The following is a 12,478-nucleotide window of genomic DNA, read 5'->3' as shown; positions in this document are numbered from 1 at the left end:
CTTCTTCATTGGAAGAAGCAATGGGGCCCTAGTAGTTGATTTTAATTTCCTAAACTGGTGCGTAAGTAGCCACCTCATTTGAAACTCCATGTTGTGGCAGCAGAGTTGTCCACAAGTCTGTGTGCTCACTGTATGGCATACGTTCTTTAGTCTTGTTAAAATGCTTCTTGTCTTGTAGAAGGAATGTGTTGTTTGTCCTAGCATTTTCAAGCCTAGTTATTAAGAAGAAATCAGCTTGGGCATCCCAAGTCAAAGGAACATTCAGGAGAAATGGGAAGTATGTAAGTTTGGGGTTGTTTTGTTTTTGTTATGTTTCTGAGTCCCAGGATTAGAGCTCTCTGACAAAGGAGTGCCAATGGGGAAAGGAGCCTTGAAAATGGGAGGAACGCACCAGGGTCATGCATGGCTGTTGGTGGTGCAGCAATGCTAATACTGAATAGTATTAAAAATTAAATTGATTTACTCTTAGTCATATGGTAATAATGTTGTAGAAATGGGCACAGGATCCTGATCCTGACTGTTCCATCTTTCCATGAGTGGCTATTCACTTAGCTGCCTTTTTTGTCTTTTCCTTTCTTTCAGATGTGTTGCTCAAAATTTCTGTCTAAACTACGTTGGAGGAAAAATGCAAGCCTTACAACTTCCATTGAGCCTGGGTGATTGCATCGAGTTCCTAGTACATCTTGAGGCCAGGTACAAGGCACTTGTCCTTGCCCTGAGCCATTGTGGGTCATCCTAGTTCTGATTGATTCTTCTGGTTCTTGGCTTTGGTCTCCCAGAAGCTACTGGGGCAGCTCCAGGGCATTAAGGGACTCCTAACAGAAAACCAAATTCAGTGCTGTAAAACTTGGAGAGATTACTACACTTGCTGTTAGTCATGCTATGGGCTCTAGTGCAGACAAGGTCTGAGCCATGCATGGCTTACGTTTGCAGACAAAAGGTATCTGTGAGTGGGACAGAGTCAGTTGTCAGAGCAGCAGGGACAGACGAGATTGGCACCATCATACAGTTGTCAAAGGGGTACTGACTGCACTTTGGGAATCAGCTAAAGACATCAAAGCAAGTGGAGAAACTGGGTCCTGACTAACATCACCTTTTTTTACAGCACTTTTGCATTTGCCCTGTGGCAGGATAACTTAAGTTATTCTAGTTCTTCATAAATGTTCAGAGTGAACGATCTGTATAAGTGATAAGCATTTAAATGCACCTGGATTTAAATGAACCAAAGTAGCTTGTTTTATATGCAAGAAACAGCTCTTCAGGATTGCTTTTTCCTTTGTTCCAGGTAAAAGACATTTTTGTAGACTTCCTAAAATAATTAAAGTAAGGGGAACACGAAAATACCAAGGAAATAAAGTTTTATATGTATTTATTTATGTTTATATATATGTAAAGCCATGATAAAACTAGCAAAACATGGCAGGAAGTTCTTGAAGAAGGGTGGAGTGCTGAACTAATGGTTATTCTGTAGGAAACCTCAAGTGATGATTTGCAGAAAAGTAAGGCTTGGCAGCCATTCCTAGGGTAATGAGTTTGCAAAGGGTAAGGGAGGAACAAAGGGATGATCCAGTTGGAAACATTGTAGGTTAGTATATACAGTTCATGGAATTTCTCCATACAGTCCTTAAACGTGAAAAATTGATTGATTGTGCAAAGCTGTCTTTGAAAAATAGCGATGAACAGGTTGGGAGCTTGTTGGTGAAAACTGGAGGCTGAACCAACAAAGGAAATGTCACAGTTGGTGTTTCCTACAGGCCACCTGATCAAGGGGAGGATGAGCAAGATAATACCAGAGTTACTTCCTAAAGAGCCTTAACAGTGTGGAAAACCCACTTCCACTGAGAAATAGAAAGTGACAAAATTGTCAAGGTGAAGAACTGTGGTTTTGATTACATTACGTTATGTTACGTTGCCATGGACAAAGACCTGTTTGCATTCACAAAAATATTTCTTCCACAAATGATGACCAAGTTATGTTCTAAGAAGCTTCTCTAGCTGAAGCTTCTTTTCAGCTTACAGTGTTTAGCAACTAAGGTTTTGTAATTCACTGTGCTCGGCGTTGGTGCTACTGTATAAGTAAATAAGGAGTTTTAATGTTTTTTTTGAATAAAATACTTTGGAACATTTTCATAATAAAAATTCTGCTGTGGGTTTTTGAAGCCTGAAGTAGTGAAGAAGCAATATAAAATCGTTAATGGGATATCATATGCTATTAAGAATACAATGGCTTCATATGAAAATAACTGCTTGTTTGTCTTCCCTTCCAGTGTCAAAGGCCAACTGCTGCATGGCAGCAGATCTTCTGACTGTGTCTCCAGTCACTTCCTAAACACAGGTCTTAATGTAATTGCAGTGATTCGAAGTGGAATGAAACTTAAAATGCAAGCACCACAGTTCCAGGAAGGTAAAATTTATGCCTCCCTGTTAAGTTGCACAGGATAAACAGCAGAGCCAGGGCAAAGGAGGGAGCAGACTCTTGTGGTAAGGGGTAGCGGAGAGGGCAGACCACTGGTGGCCTGCCTTTGTGTGTAAGCCAGCGCTGTGAAGCAGAAGTGTTAGTAAAGGGCTCAGTGTTCTGGGAAAAGCATTACCTGGGATAATGCTGGAGCAGGGAAGGGAAGATGGTGTTGTCTTGAGGGTGCTGTATTTTGAAACAGGATGGTTGAAGAAATTTTTGCATTTTTCCAAGGAATCTACTTACAGGCCAAAAAATGTTAATTATATTGAACTTTACCTCTTTATAATGCTGTGCAAAATCTTTGCAGTATTATTAACTCTAGTAGACGAAGAATGTGTCTGGAATCACACCCAAAATTCTTAAACTGAGGCAGAAGTGACACTATTGCTATTGCTTTGGATGTGGTAAATATTACACCAGACCAGGCTTCTAATTACAGATTTGTGCTCAGTTGCCTGGTAAGACACTTTACTCAACAACTCAAAAGGAAAAGACCAGTATAGCAAGCAATGTCTAATCAAAACATGATATTAATGTGACATGGCTTTGAAAAAGGCAATGAGACCCAGAGGTGTTGGAGGTTGAAACATTGCTAGTAGAAGGAGGGAAATATTTGTTACACAAAGTTCTGGTAATGTTTCATGTAGAACAGTGTATGTTGGCTGGTCACCTGTGTTTAAGGAGAATGAACTCATAACAGATGCAAGAATGAGGAAGTATGGAAAGGGAAAACCTGGCACTTGAGAGGACACCAGATGACTGTAGGTGAATTTGCTTGTCACAGCAACAATTGAGAATGGGCCTGACTGTTCTTCAAGAAAATGATCTAGAGAAGGTAGATAAAGCTAGAAGGCCGATGTTGGTGTGAGAACAAATATGCCAAGGAGTAAACTTAGGCTGAACATGAAAAGAACGTTACAGAGTTTTGTGGCATCTATGAAAGACTTGCCAATGGTTAGGCTTACTTGTTGGTGGAGATCTAAAGTAGCAACTGATGAACCGATGTAACAAATGATTTACAGAGAGGTATGTCAATGTTATTAAGCCAAGTTCCATTGTTGCATGTTGTCCGAGTTTGTGATCAGAGCTCAACAGCTGGTAGGAAGAGAAATGCTGATATGTCCTTAGACTCTGTATAAGCAAAGGGAGCCTATATTGTGTTCTAAAAATAAAAACTACCCTAGGAGCTGAAGTAAGATATAGTCGCTCAACATGAATTTTCAAGGAAAAGGTTCTTCTACTGCTGTTTAAAAAAAAAAAAAAAAAAGCCATGCACAGTGGGTATAGATGTCCAGGGACCTGGAGGATGAGATTTTACTCAGACCAGTCTTAAGCCTTCCTATATAATATTGTACTTTTAGGAAATGAGATGTTTAACCACACTGGTTTCTTTGTAGTCTTCCCTTTCAGCGGTGTACATACTGGGATTTTTAGCTTCCGTTGGGAGAGGTGGGCTGTGAAATGAACTCAATGGAAGCCTGTACATTAGCTCAGGCATCTGCAGCTACAGTGGCCTTTAGACATAAATCGCTCACACAGGTAGAGATAATGATGCTTTAACTTGGGACAAGTCTCTGCTTGCTGCAGGGTTTGTTCAGGAATTCAAGTAAATGTTTATTTCATTACTTCACTTGTACTGTGACACAGAAGCTTGGTCACAAACCTTGTTGCTTCTGCTCCATTTGGCTGCTTGCTGATACGGCGAATAGGACATTATGCTTTCTGGCAGCTTGAGGACAGTACTTGCTCTCCTTCCAGTCTCCTCCAGCTTAGTCCTGTTTAAGAATCATAGCCGTGATAATTTGATGTATATACTCCTCCTGCAGTATGGTGAGCCCTGAGTAAATACATGCTTCATGTGAAGCTTTACATGAGGGTAACCTCAGGAGTGCTGTCTTTACACATTGGCTGGTTGTGGCTTTTTGGTGAAAGTATTGTGTTCTGAATGAAGGTGAGGAAACAGACTACTACCTTTTCACCTGGTAATACTCTAGGGCAGTTTCATTTTTCCTTCTCACTCTCTCTCTTGGAGGTAGGATACTAGGTTTTTTTGGTGTTTTTTTGTTTGTTTGCTTGTTTTGTGAACTGGTTATTGAGTTGCTGACCCTCACAGTTAAGTCAGTTCAGGTCTGCTGAGAGTTGTATAATGTCCTACAAACCAGAAATTATGATGAGAATTCCACAGAGGCTGTGATTCATACCTCATGTAGTTTCAGCCAAGGGTGTTGATGTAAGTATCAGGTTGAGTTTACCTTAAGGGTAAACACATAGCGTGGCAAAACTCAATTAGTTAGGTATGATAACTCAGAGGACAATAAAAGCTGCTTGGAATATTATGGAAGAAAATTCAAATCTTTTTCTCTTTATAAAAAAAAAGTCTGCAGTGTCATGGATAATTAAATTTTATGTGCAACCTTCAGCTTTAAAATAAACAAAAAATTATTACGTAACCCTAATGGAGGGGAAAAAAAAAAATCTTTTTAAAAGACTAATTATGGTTACTGGCCCTGCTAAACCTGACCACCACAAGCATTTCCTTCCACTTTGTAACAAGCAGAAATTAAAGCAGGTTTCTGCAACATTACTGCAGGGTTAACGAGTCTGTACCTTTGCAATATGTTCTTTTCCATCGCCAGTGCTTTATCAGAAGCACTGGGAAGTTGAATTATCCTTTAAACAGTGCATTCTTTAGCAAATCCTGCAATTTTTAATGTGTTTCTCATGGTGCTGGAAAGTCAGGGAAATGCTAGGCGAAAAGAGTATCGGGCTGTCAATGGAAATAACGATAACCAGCTATCTTTTTCTTTCCTACATTACTATGTCTCTGGAAATATACACAAGCAGCTTAGAAATTCAAAAGTATTTAATAGATCCTGCTCTGATCTGAGTGGCACAGAAGTACGTGTGCTTAATGCACTTTTCAGTCCGCCATACACTTACCCTCCTCTACCTTTAACCTTAATATCTGATTTTTGCCCCTTGCTTTATACTGTTGACCCTGATTCAGATGTCGATGTGAAATCCCCAAGCTTTGTTGTGCCAGTATCCCAAGAAGCCTTGTTATGTGGATCCTGTTTCACTTAAGAATACACATAGAATTAATTTGAAAGAAATTCCCAAGAAATTGTAATGGGTTTTTTCTCCCTCTTTTTTCCTGGCTTTTTTTTTAAGGCATAAAGACTTATGAGATCATGTCCCTGTGCATGTGTATTCTCTTCTAATGTTTTTTTTTAACCTGTGGCTGATACCAACTGAATTTGACTTATTTATCAAAGACAAATCCTTAGAAGTCCTGTGGAAATAGATAGCTGGATAGAGGATTGAGACTTTTATTGATGCCCTCCTCACTGATGATGACCCACTCCCAAGGAGAACACTACGGTATGTCTTTGCAGTGTTCTCAAACACTAGTGAATCCACTGATTTTTTTTTTTTTTTTCAGCTCAATCATAATGAAATTGCTTCATTCATGATACAAGTAATTCAGTGGGATTTGAGGCCCATGTAAATGCTTGTTGTTTTCTGAATGCTTTCTCTTCCTACAATCATCCTGTAGGTGGCCCTGTTTCAGAGGCGAGTACGGCAGCTGTGTATGTACACCTGATCTTCACCCTCAATGCCATCCCAGAGATGCTGCTTTCTGTTTGGAGGTCTGACACTTCCGTTTGTCCAAAGCACCTAGTCCATATGCCCCTCTTATGACAAACACTGTATTCTCCTTTGGTTCTGTAAAGCTGAAGTATTTAGGGATCAAAGAGTGGAGGTTTGCAACTCCCAAGAATTCTTTTTTTTTTTTTTTTTTTAAAAAAAGAGAGATTTCACACTGTGAATTCATTAAGCAAATCTTGGTTGTGCTGCCACTGAAATGTGATAATCCTTTAACAAATGAAGAAAACTGGCACTTTTGAAATTGGATCAGCTCATTAGTTGAACATACCGCTTTATAAATTACACAGAAAGGGCAAAATGTCATTATCTGTTGTGATCCCATAGGAATTTATGAATGTACTACACAGTAATTATTGCTTAATGGAATAATGGGAAAAACTCTGTGGCATTTTGGAAATTCTCTGTTGCTTTCGCTGCTTTTGCAAGGGACAAGACCACCTGAGTTTACTTGAATATCTGAAATTTTTCCTTAAGTCCTCCTTTCAAGGTACCTATTCCACTGTGGTAAAATTTAAATTGCGCTAATAAATCAAAGCCTCTCTCTTTCTCTAAGGATTTATTCTAGGATAGGGTAAAGGGACAGCGATGCAGACATCCATCCTGGGGGGCTGAAATATCTTGATTCCCTTGCCCAGTGAAGGTTGATACAGACCAGCTCGCTTGGTATTGTGCTGGTGGCTGTCTGCTTTCCTGACTGGCAGCTGGACTTGCTCCCTGATCAACTGACACCCCCACAAAACAAATTTTGCCTTGTTGATGCTGTATATTTCATCAACACCCATCACCCTCTGCTCCTAAAGGAGGAGAGAAGCATAAGCATCATCTTGTCCTTTTGATGACCCCTTGGGCACAGCTTTTGACGTTATTCTTTTTAAAATATCTTTCCACTAAGCAGCCATTTTATAAAGCACTGTCTATAACAGTCACAAACACAGGTGCTGTCAAGACTGATGCCAGGTATGCAGCCACTCTGAAGTCTGAAGCTTTGCTAATAGAACTGGTTTTTTTTCTCCCTTTTGTAGGAGTGGAGCACAGTTCTGCAGGTGTGGACAGAAGAAGTGGTACTTCTTGCTGGCTGATGCTCTTTGTATAAGTAGATGAATATGAGGCACTGTAAGGATGATTTTGACAAACTGCTGCTTATAAGTAACTACAATATCCAGAATAACAGATGAGATTCTGCAGGCTTTTTGCATGGCCTTTGAATGGAAGAAATGTAGCAATAATTGAAATCAGTACTGGAAGACTTATATCTTCCCAAGTGATGTGTTTTCTTCATTCTGACACTAAAGCAAAAGGGTTTGGGGGATGTGATGTATCATTTCACTCCAGATGTATATAAAAATCTTCTCCAATTTAAAACTGTATTCTCGTCTATTTTACACTGTATATCTAAGGTTGGATGTCAACCCAAAATGTTACTGAGGCTTATTATTTCAGAGCAGTTGTCTTTTCATTAGATATCTTGTGTAGGTCTTATCTGGATTACTCTAACTGTTGTCATCTGGAGAAATCTTCAGTGCTAGGGAGCATCTGTTCTCAAGTGAAATGGATAACCTGACTCTTCAAGTGTGTCAAGTTAAGACACTCTCCAGTCTTGAGGTCTGTCTTTTCTTGGGAGTAAAGTATTCCAAGCTAGCTGTTGCTCTCAGACTGGCTGCTTGTGGGAGATGGTGAGTGGCTGCCTTTGCATCAGTTGTTTCGTTTCCTCTTTCTTTCACTGGTTAAACTGCTTTTATTTCAACCCAAGTTTTTTGATTTTAGTCTTTATATTCTCTCACATGTGCTACTGCTGGGGAGAGAGTGCGCAGTTCCGTGGGTGCTTAGCTGCTGGCTGGAGCCAGCCCATGACAGTTTACTATAGTTATGTTGATGTATCCCTTTACTTTGTTTATTTGTAAGTCGGATAAGAACAACAAATCCATGGACTGCAGGCTAGGCTTTGCCTTATGCTTAACTTTCTTTGGGATTTATCTATAGCAGCCTAAATGTTCAAAGCCCTAATTCCCTCTGCCTGAGACACAATGATATTTCCTTTATATCCATGGTGGAGTTCAGGTGTCGGGCCTGCCTGAGTATTGCTGCTCGAGTCATAGTCTTTCTTGCAAGGTCAACTAACAGATGATCCTAACCAGTCTTACATCCATGGAATCATTTAGGTTGGAAAACCTAACTTTGCTTTTCTTCAGACATACTCCAGTACCTCAGTGTCTTTCCTGTAGTGGAGGGTCCAGAAATTAACACAGTATGATTCTGTGATTTGAGGTGCAGCCTCACCAGTGCCGAGTACAGGGGCGTGATCACTTTCCTACTCCTGTTGGCCACGCTATTCCTGATACAAGCCCAGGATGCTGTTGGCCTTTTTGGCCACTTGGACACACTGTTGGCCATGCATAAGTAAGTGTCCAGATAAAGTATGTGAATAGTTAGGTCATTGTTAGTGGGTTTTTAAAAATACTTCATTGATGCTGCTGCTGCACACCTACTAGCTGCCCTCCTCTGCTGTACTGTATACAGATGCTTTCCAAAATGAAAACGGGGGAGGGAAGCAAGCTTCTAGCTGTAGGTAAATAACTGAAGTGTCAGAGTGGTGTAGGATGATAATCAAAGTCACAGGAGAGCAAAGATCAGTTTAGCCCTTAGGTGGTACCAGAGAACATTTTAGCCTGTTTCTTTTCATTGACTAGTGATGGTGACTGCTGCAATTACAAACTCTTACTCAATACTTACCTCTGTCCTCCCGTGTCTGTTGGAAAAGCCCACAGCAGTAATCAAAAAAAAAGCAATAAAAGTGGGTATCAATGAAGAACAAGTGCTGAAGATGTCCTAAGATTTCCTTGCTTTACTTTAGGAGCATGATTAATTCCACTGCCTGGAGGCTGTTAGCCCATGAGCACAATCGCACACTTGACTGGTGGTGCAGATCCCGCTTTAGAGCCTCTGATGTGGGACCACCCTGTCTCCTATGTATTAGTGATAAATGAGTGATATCCTCTGGTCTGAGCTGAAGATGCAGGTGGATCCTGGGTGCTGTGACTTAGCATTCCCTCAGCAGTGAATGGAGTGACTCAAGTAGTGCTGTTTGAGAGGAAGCTGCTCTTGAGTAATTCAGTCCTTGGGAGCTGTCTTCTCAGCAATAACACAAAGCAGCTTGTGCATTTGTTGTCACTGTCACTTATGCCAACTCATCTCAGATTGTGTTGAAGTACTTGGGAAATAACCTGAGAAATTTGGTGCAACTAATTCATAAATAAGGCCTAAATTGGCAATGAGAGTGTGAATATGTTTTTTTCTGGTCATGCTGAATAATTTATTAGAACAGAACTTTAATTCTAACAAGATGTGAACACAATTGTGCAATTTATGTGCCACAGACAATATTAAGTCAAACAGGTTATTTGTTATTGTCCTGAAACTAGATGATCTTTAAGGTCTCTTCCAATCCAACCCATTCTATGTTTCCTGTGCTCTTCTCTGTATTATCAAAGCAGGAAATGCAGCTTAATGTCTCTTGTTCTTCATCTTACCCAAACGCTTTAAACAGATTCTCTGAAAATTGCTTGAAGACTTAATTTCTTATGGATTTCAATCATTGTTGCTTCAGATTTTGTCAGGATCTAGGTCAAAAGGGATTATGAGTGATTCAGTTTTGCGATGTGTTATTTGGGTCATGTAAATTAAGTCTAATATTTAGAGCTGGTACCTGACAGCTTTTGTTTAGGGGGTTATGAAGAACAAAATTGTCAGTGTTTTAGAAATAAAGTTGAACCCTGTGGCTGCATTGGTGTATCAGAGCTCAGATGAAGAGATCTCTTTGGCTCTTTATCACAGCACTTTTCTATCAGAACTTAGCAGTCTTGCAAGGCTGGAAAGCCAGACTCTGAGTATTTTGCCCCCTTTGCCTTATAGTAGATGTTAAATAGCTGTAGAAACCCTGAGAGAATTTGGAGGTATTGCTGATTATCTGTGTCAAATTTCTGTAAGAGCAAAGTGATTCTGAGTCTGTGTCAAAATTGATCTGGGATCTTGCTGGCGGCTGGGAGTCTCTAGCTCTTGCAGTTGCCCCTCAAGAGGCTGTAGAGCCTGTGCTTGTGCTGCTTCAAGTGGTCTGTTCCTCTGTCTCCCAAGGCACCAGTGCTGCAAGTTATGTGGCCTGTTTAAGTGTCTGTGTGACTCCAGACCTCATAGTGCCATGCAGCTAGTACTGCTGAAGGCTTCTGTGGGTATAATGGTATTGGTGAAATACTGTCTTGTCTTCCGGCCTATGGCTTCCTGACTTCTGACTCACCTGCACCACTGTTTGTAGAATCATAGAATCATTAAGGTTGGAAAAGACCTCTAAGCTCATGAAGTCCAACCGTCACCCCAACACCACCATGCCTGCTAAATGATGCACGCTATCACGTTATCGAATAACTTCCTAGCATTGCTGGGCTACCTCTGCTTTTGCATGGAAGAGCTGTTTAGCTGGATTTCTTCTTTCTTATGATGTGCAGATCAAGCATGTATACTATGGTGACACAGCTGCTTGAGCAGTTAATATTGCTTAATCTGATGTATGAAATCCACAAAAGACCCGATTGTGGAAAAGGTGGGAATTGAGTAAGGCACATGGTGTATTATCTAACTGGAGGGGTAACTTTTTTTCTTGAAGAGCTGGAGAGAATCCACTGGCATCAAACAGAGACATAAAATTACTTCAGAGCCTGAGCTAAGTGATGTGATGGCCGTTGTGTTCAGCCTCTTGTAACAGCATGAGCTGAATCTCATTTCAAATCAGGGAGTTTATGATAATGCTTTTCAAGTAATCTATTTCACTTTGACTATATTGTAATAAGACAGCTCTACAAAATAGAAAAAACCCCCTACCCAACAAAACACTTGTATCTGGGAACTCATCATGCTTTTCTGTATAAATTATAGTACAGCCAAAAGTAGGAACTTTTACGTATTCAGTGTCTGAGTCTATGGAAGACCAGACTAATTGTAATGGTCATTTGAAACTTTACGTAAGGCAGCTCTCCTCTACAGGGCAGTTTGAATACTCAGATACTTTCTTTAGAAATGGTTGAAAGTCAGATTTTTATTTATTTTTTTTTTAAAGAAGTCCTGCTGCTTCAGAAAGGGGTTTTCTGTCTGACTTAGAAACTTGGAAATTCTAAAAAATAAAATAAACGGTTTTAAAAAAACTTATTTGAACTGCAATTTCTTACTATTGAATAACAGCTGGTTTTAGTGATTTTAATGTTTAGTGCAGTAGCTAGCTTCTGTCATATTTTAGTGTTTTCGTAATGGTCCTGGGTACTTTTTATTATTAAGTATTGAGTGCTATTACAGAAGAATAATGCAGAATTATTCTACAATGAATAAGAAATCAGTCTTGACAATTTTAACAAGAATGTTTAAATATTTTGGAAAAAAAGTTCTGTGTAGTTATTTGTGTTAACGCTTATATGGGTTTTTAACATAGTTTAATTGAAAGCAGCACTTTCACTAGAAAAGCTACAAGCTGTTTTCTTTAACTATTTGCCACTGCTCCCGAGAGTCAGCCTCCACGTTGTGGCTGTAATTTTGTAGCGGACTTGGCAAAAACCCTTGCAGTTGCACGTCTGACTTGAGGAGCTGTTAGGAACTGGAATGTTGCTATTCAGATCATTCTACTTGGTGCTGCCAAAGAACACGTATGGATTTTAGGACTAGGAAAGTAACAGTAGATATTGGTAGTTCTGTTAGATTTTCTCTAGTTTGTGAGGGTTGCAACTGCCCCAGGATATCTCTCTTGTTTGTGGTTATTCAAACCTTACAGTGGTGGGTAACTATTTTATGTTGGGATAAGCCTACAATAAAATGTTTGACCTGTCGCTCTTCTCCACTAAGTCACTGGGGTGTTAAAAAAAAAAAAAAAAAATCTTCTTGTGGCACAGAACAAGTGCATAATTTGTACTTTTGAAATCAGTGGGAGGTGGAGCTATGAGTCAATCTATACAGATCTTCTTCCCTGCTTCAGTTGGTTGGAAAATAGCATGGTCTGGGAGCACCTGCCAGCTGTGAGACGTACACACTGGACCATTGTAGTGTTGCCTTTTATGAAACAGAGATACTAATGGGATCATCAGCCTACTCGCCTCTGGTAAGAGAAAATCATCTGTGGGACAGGAGGATCTGTTTGGCTATCTTGGTTGAGATTCATGAAAAGCAAACGCTTGGGGAATTTTGATCCTTAAATGTCAAATGGGTCTGAGGCAGGCAGATTTATTCATAAGACCAGCAGTTAGGTCTTGGTGAGGAGGAGATCTACCCTGTCATGAAGAAGAGAAATGGTAGGACACCCTGCTGTTGTCATGGTGAATC

This window comes from Opisthocomus hoazin, chromosome 7, assembly GCF_030867145.1.
Source record: "Opisthocomus hoazin isolate bOpiHoa1 chromosome 7, bOpiHoa1.hap1, whole genome shotgun sequence".
Lineage (NCBI taxonomy): Eukaryota > Metazoa > Chordata > Aves > Opisthocomiformes > Opisthocomidae > Opisthocomus > Opisthocomus hoazin.
The sequence above is the reverse complement of the archived record's forward strand: the minus strand, read 5'-3'. Positions refer to the sequence as shown.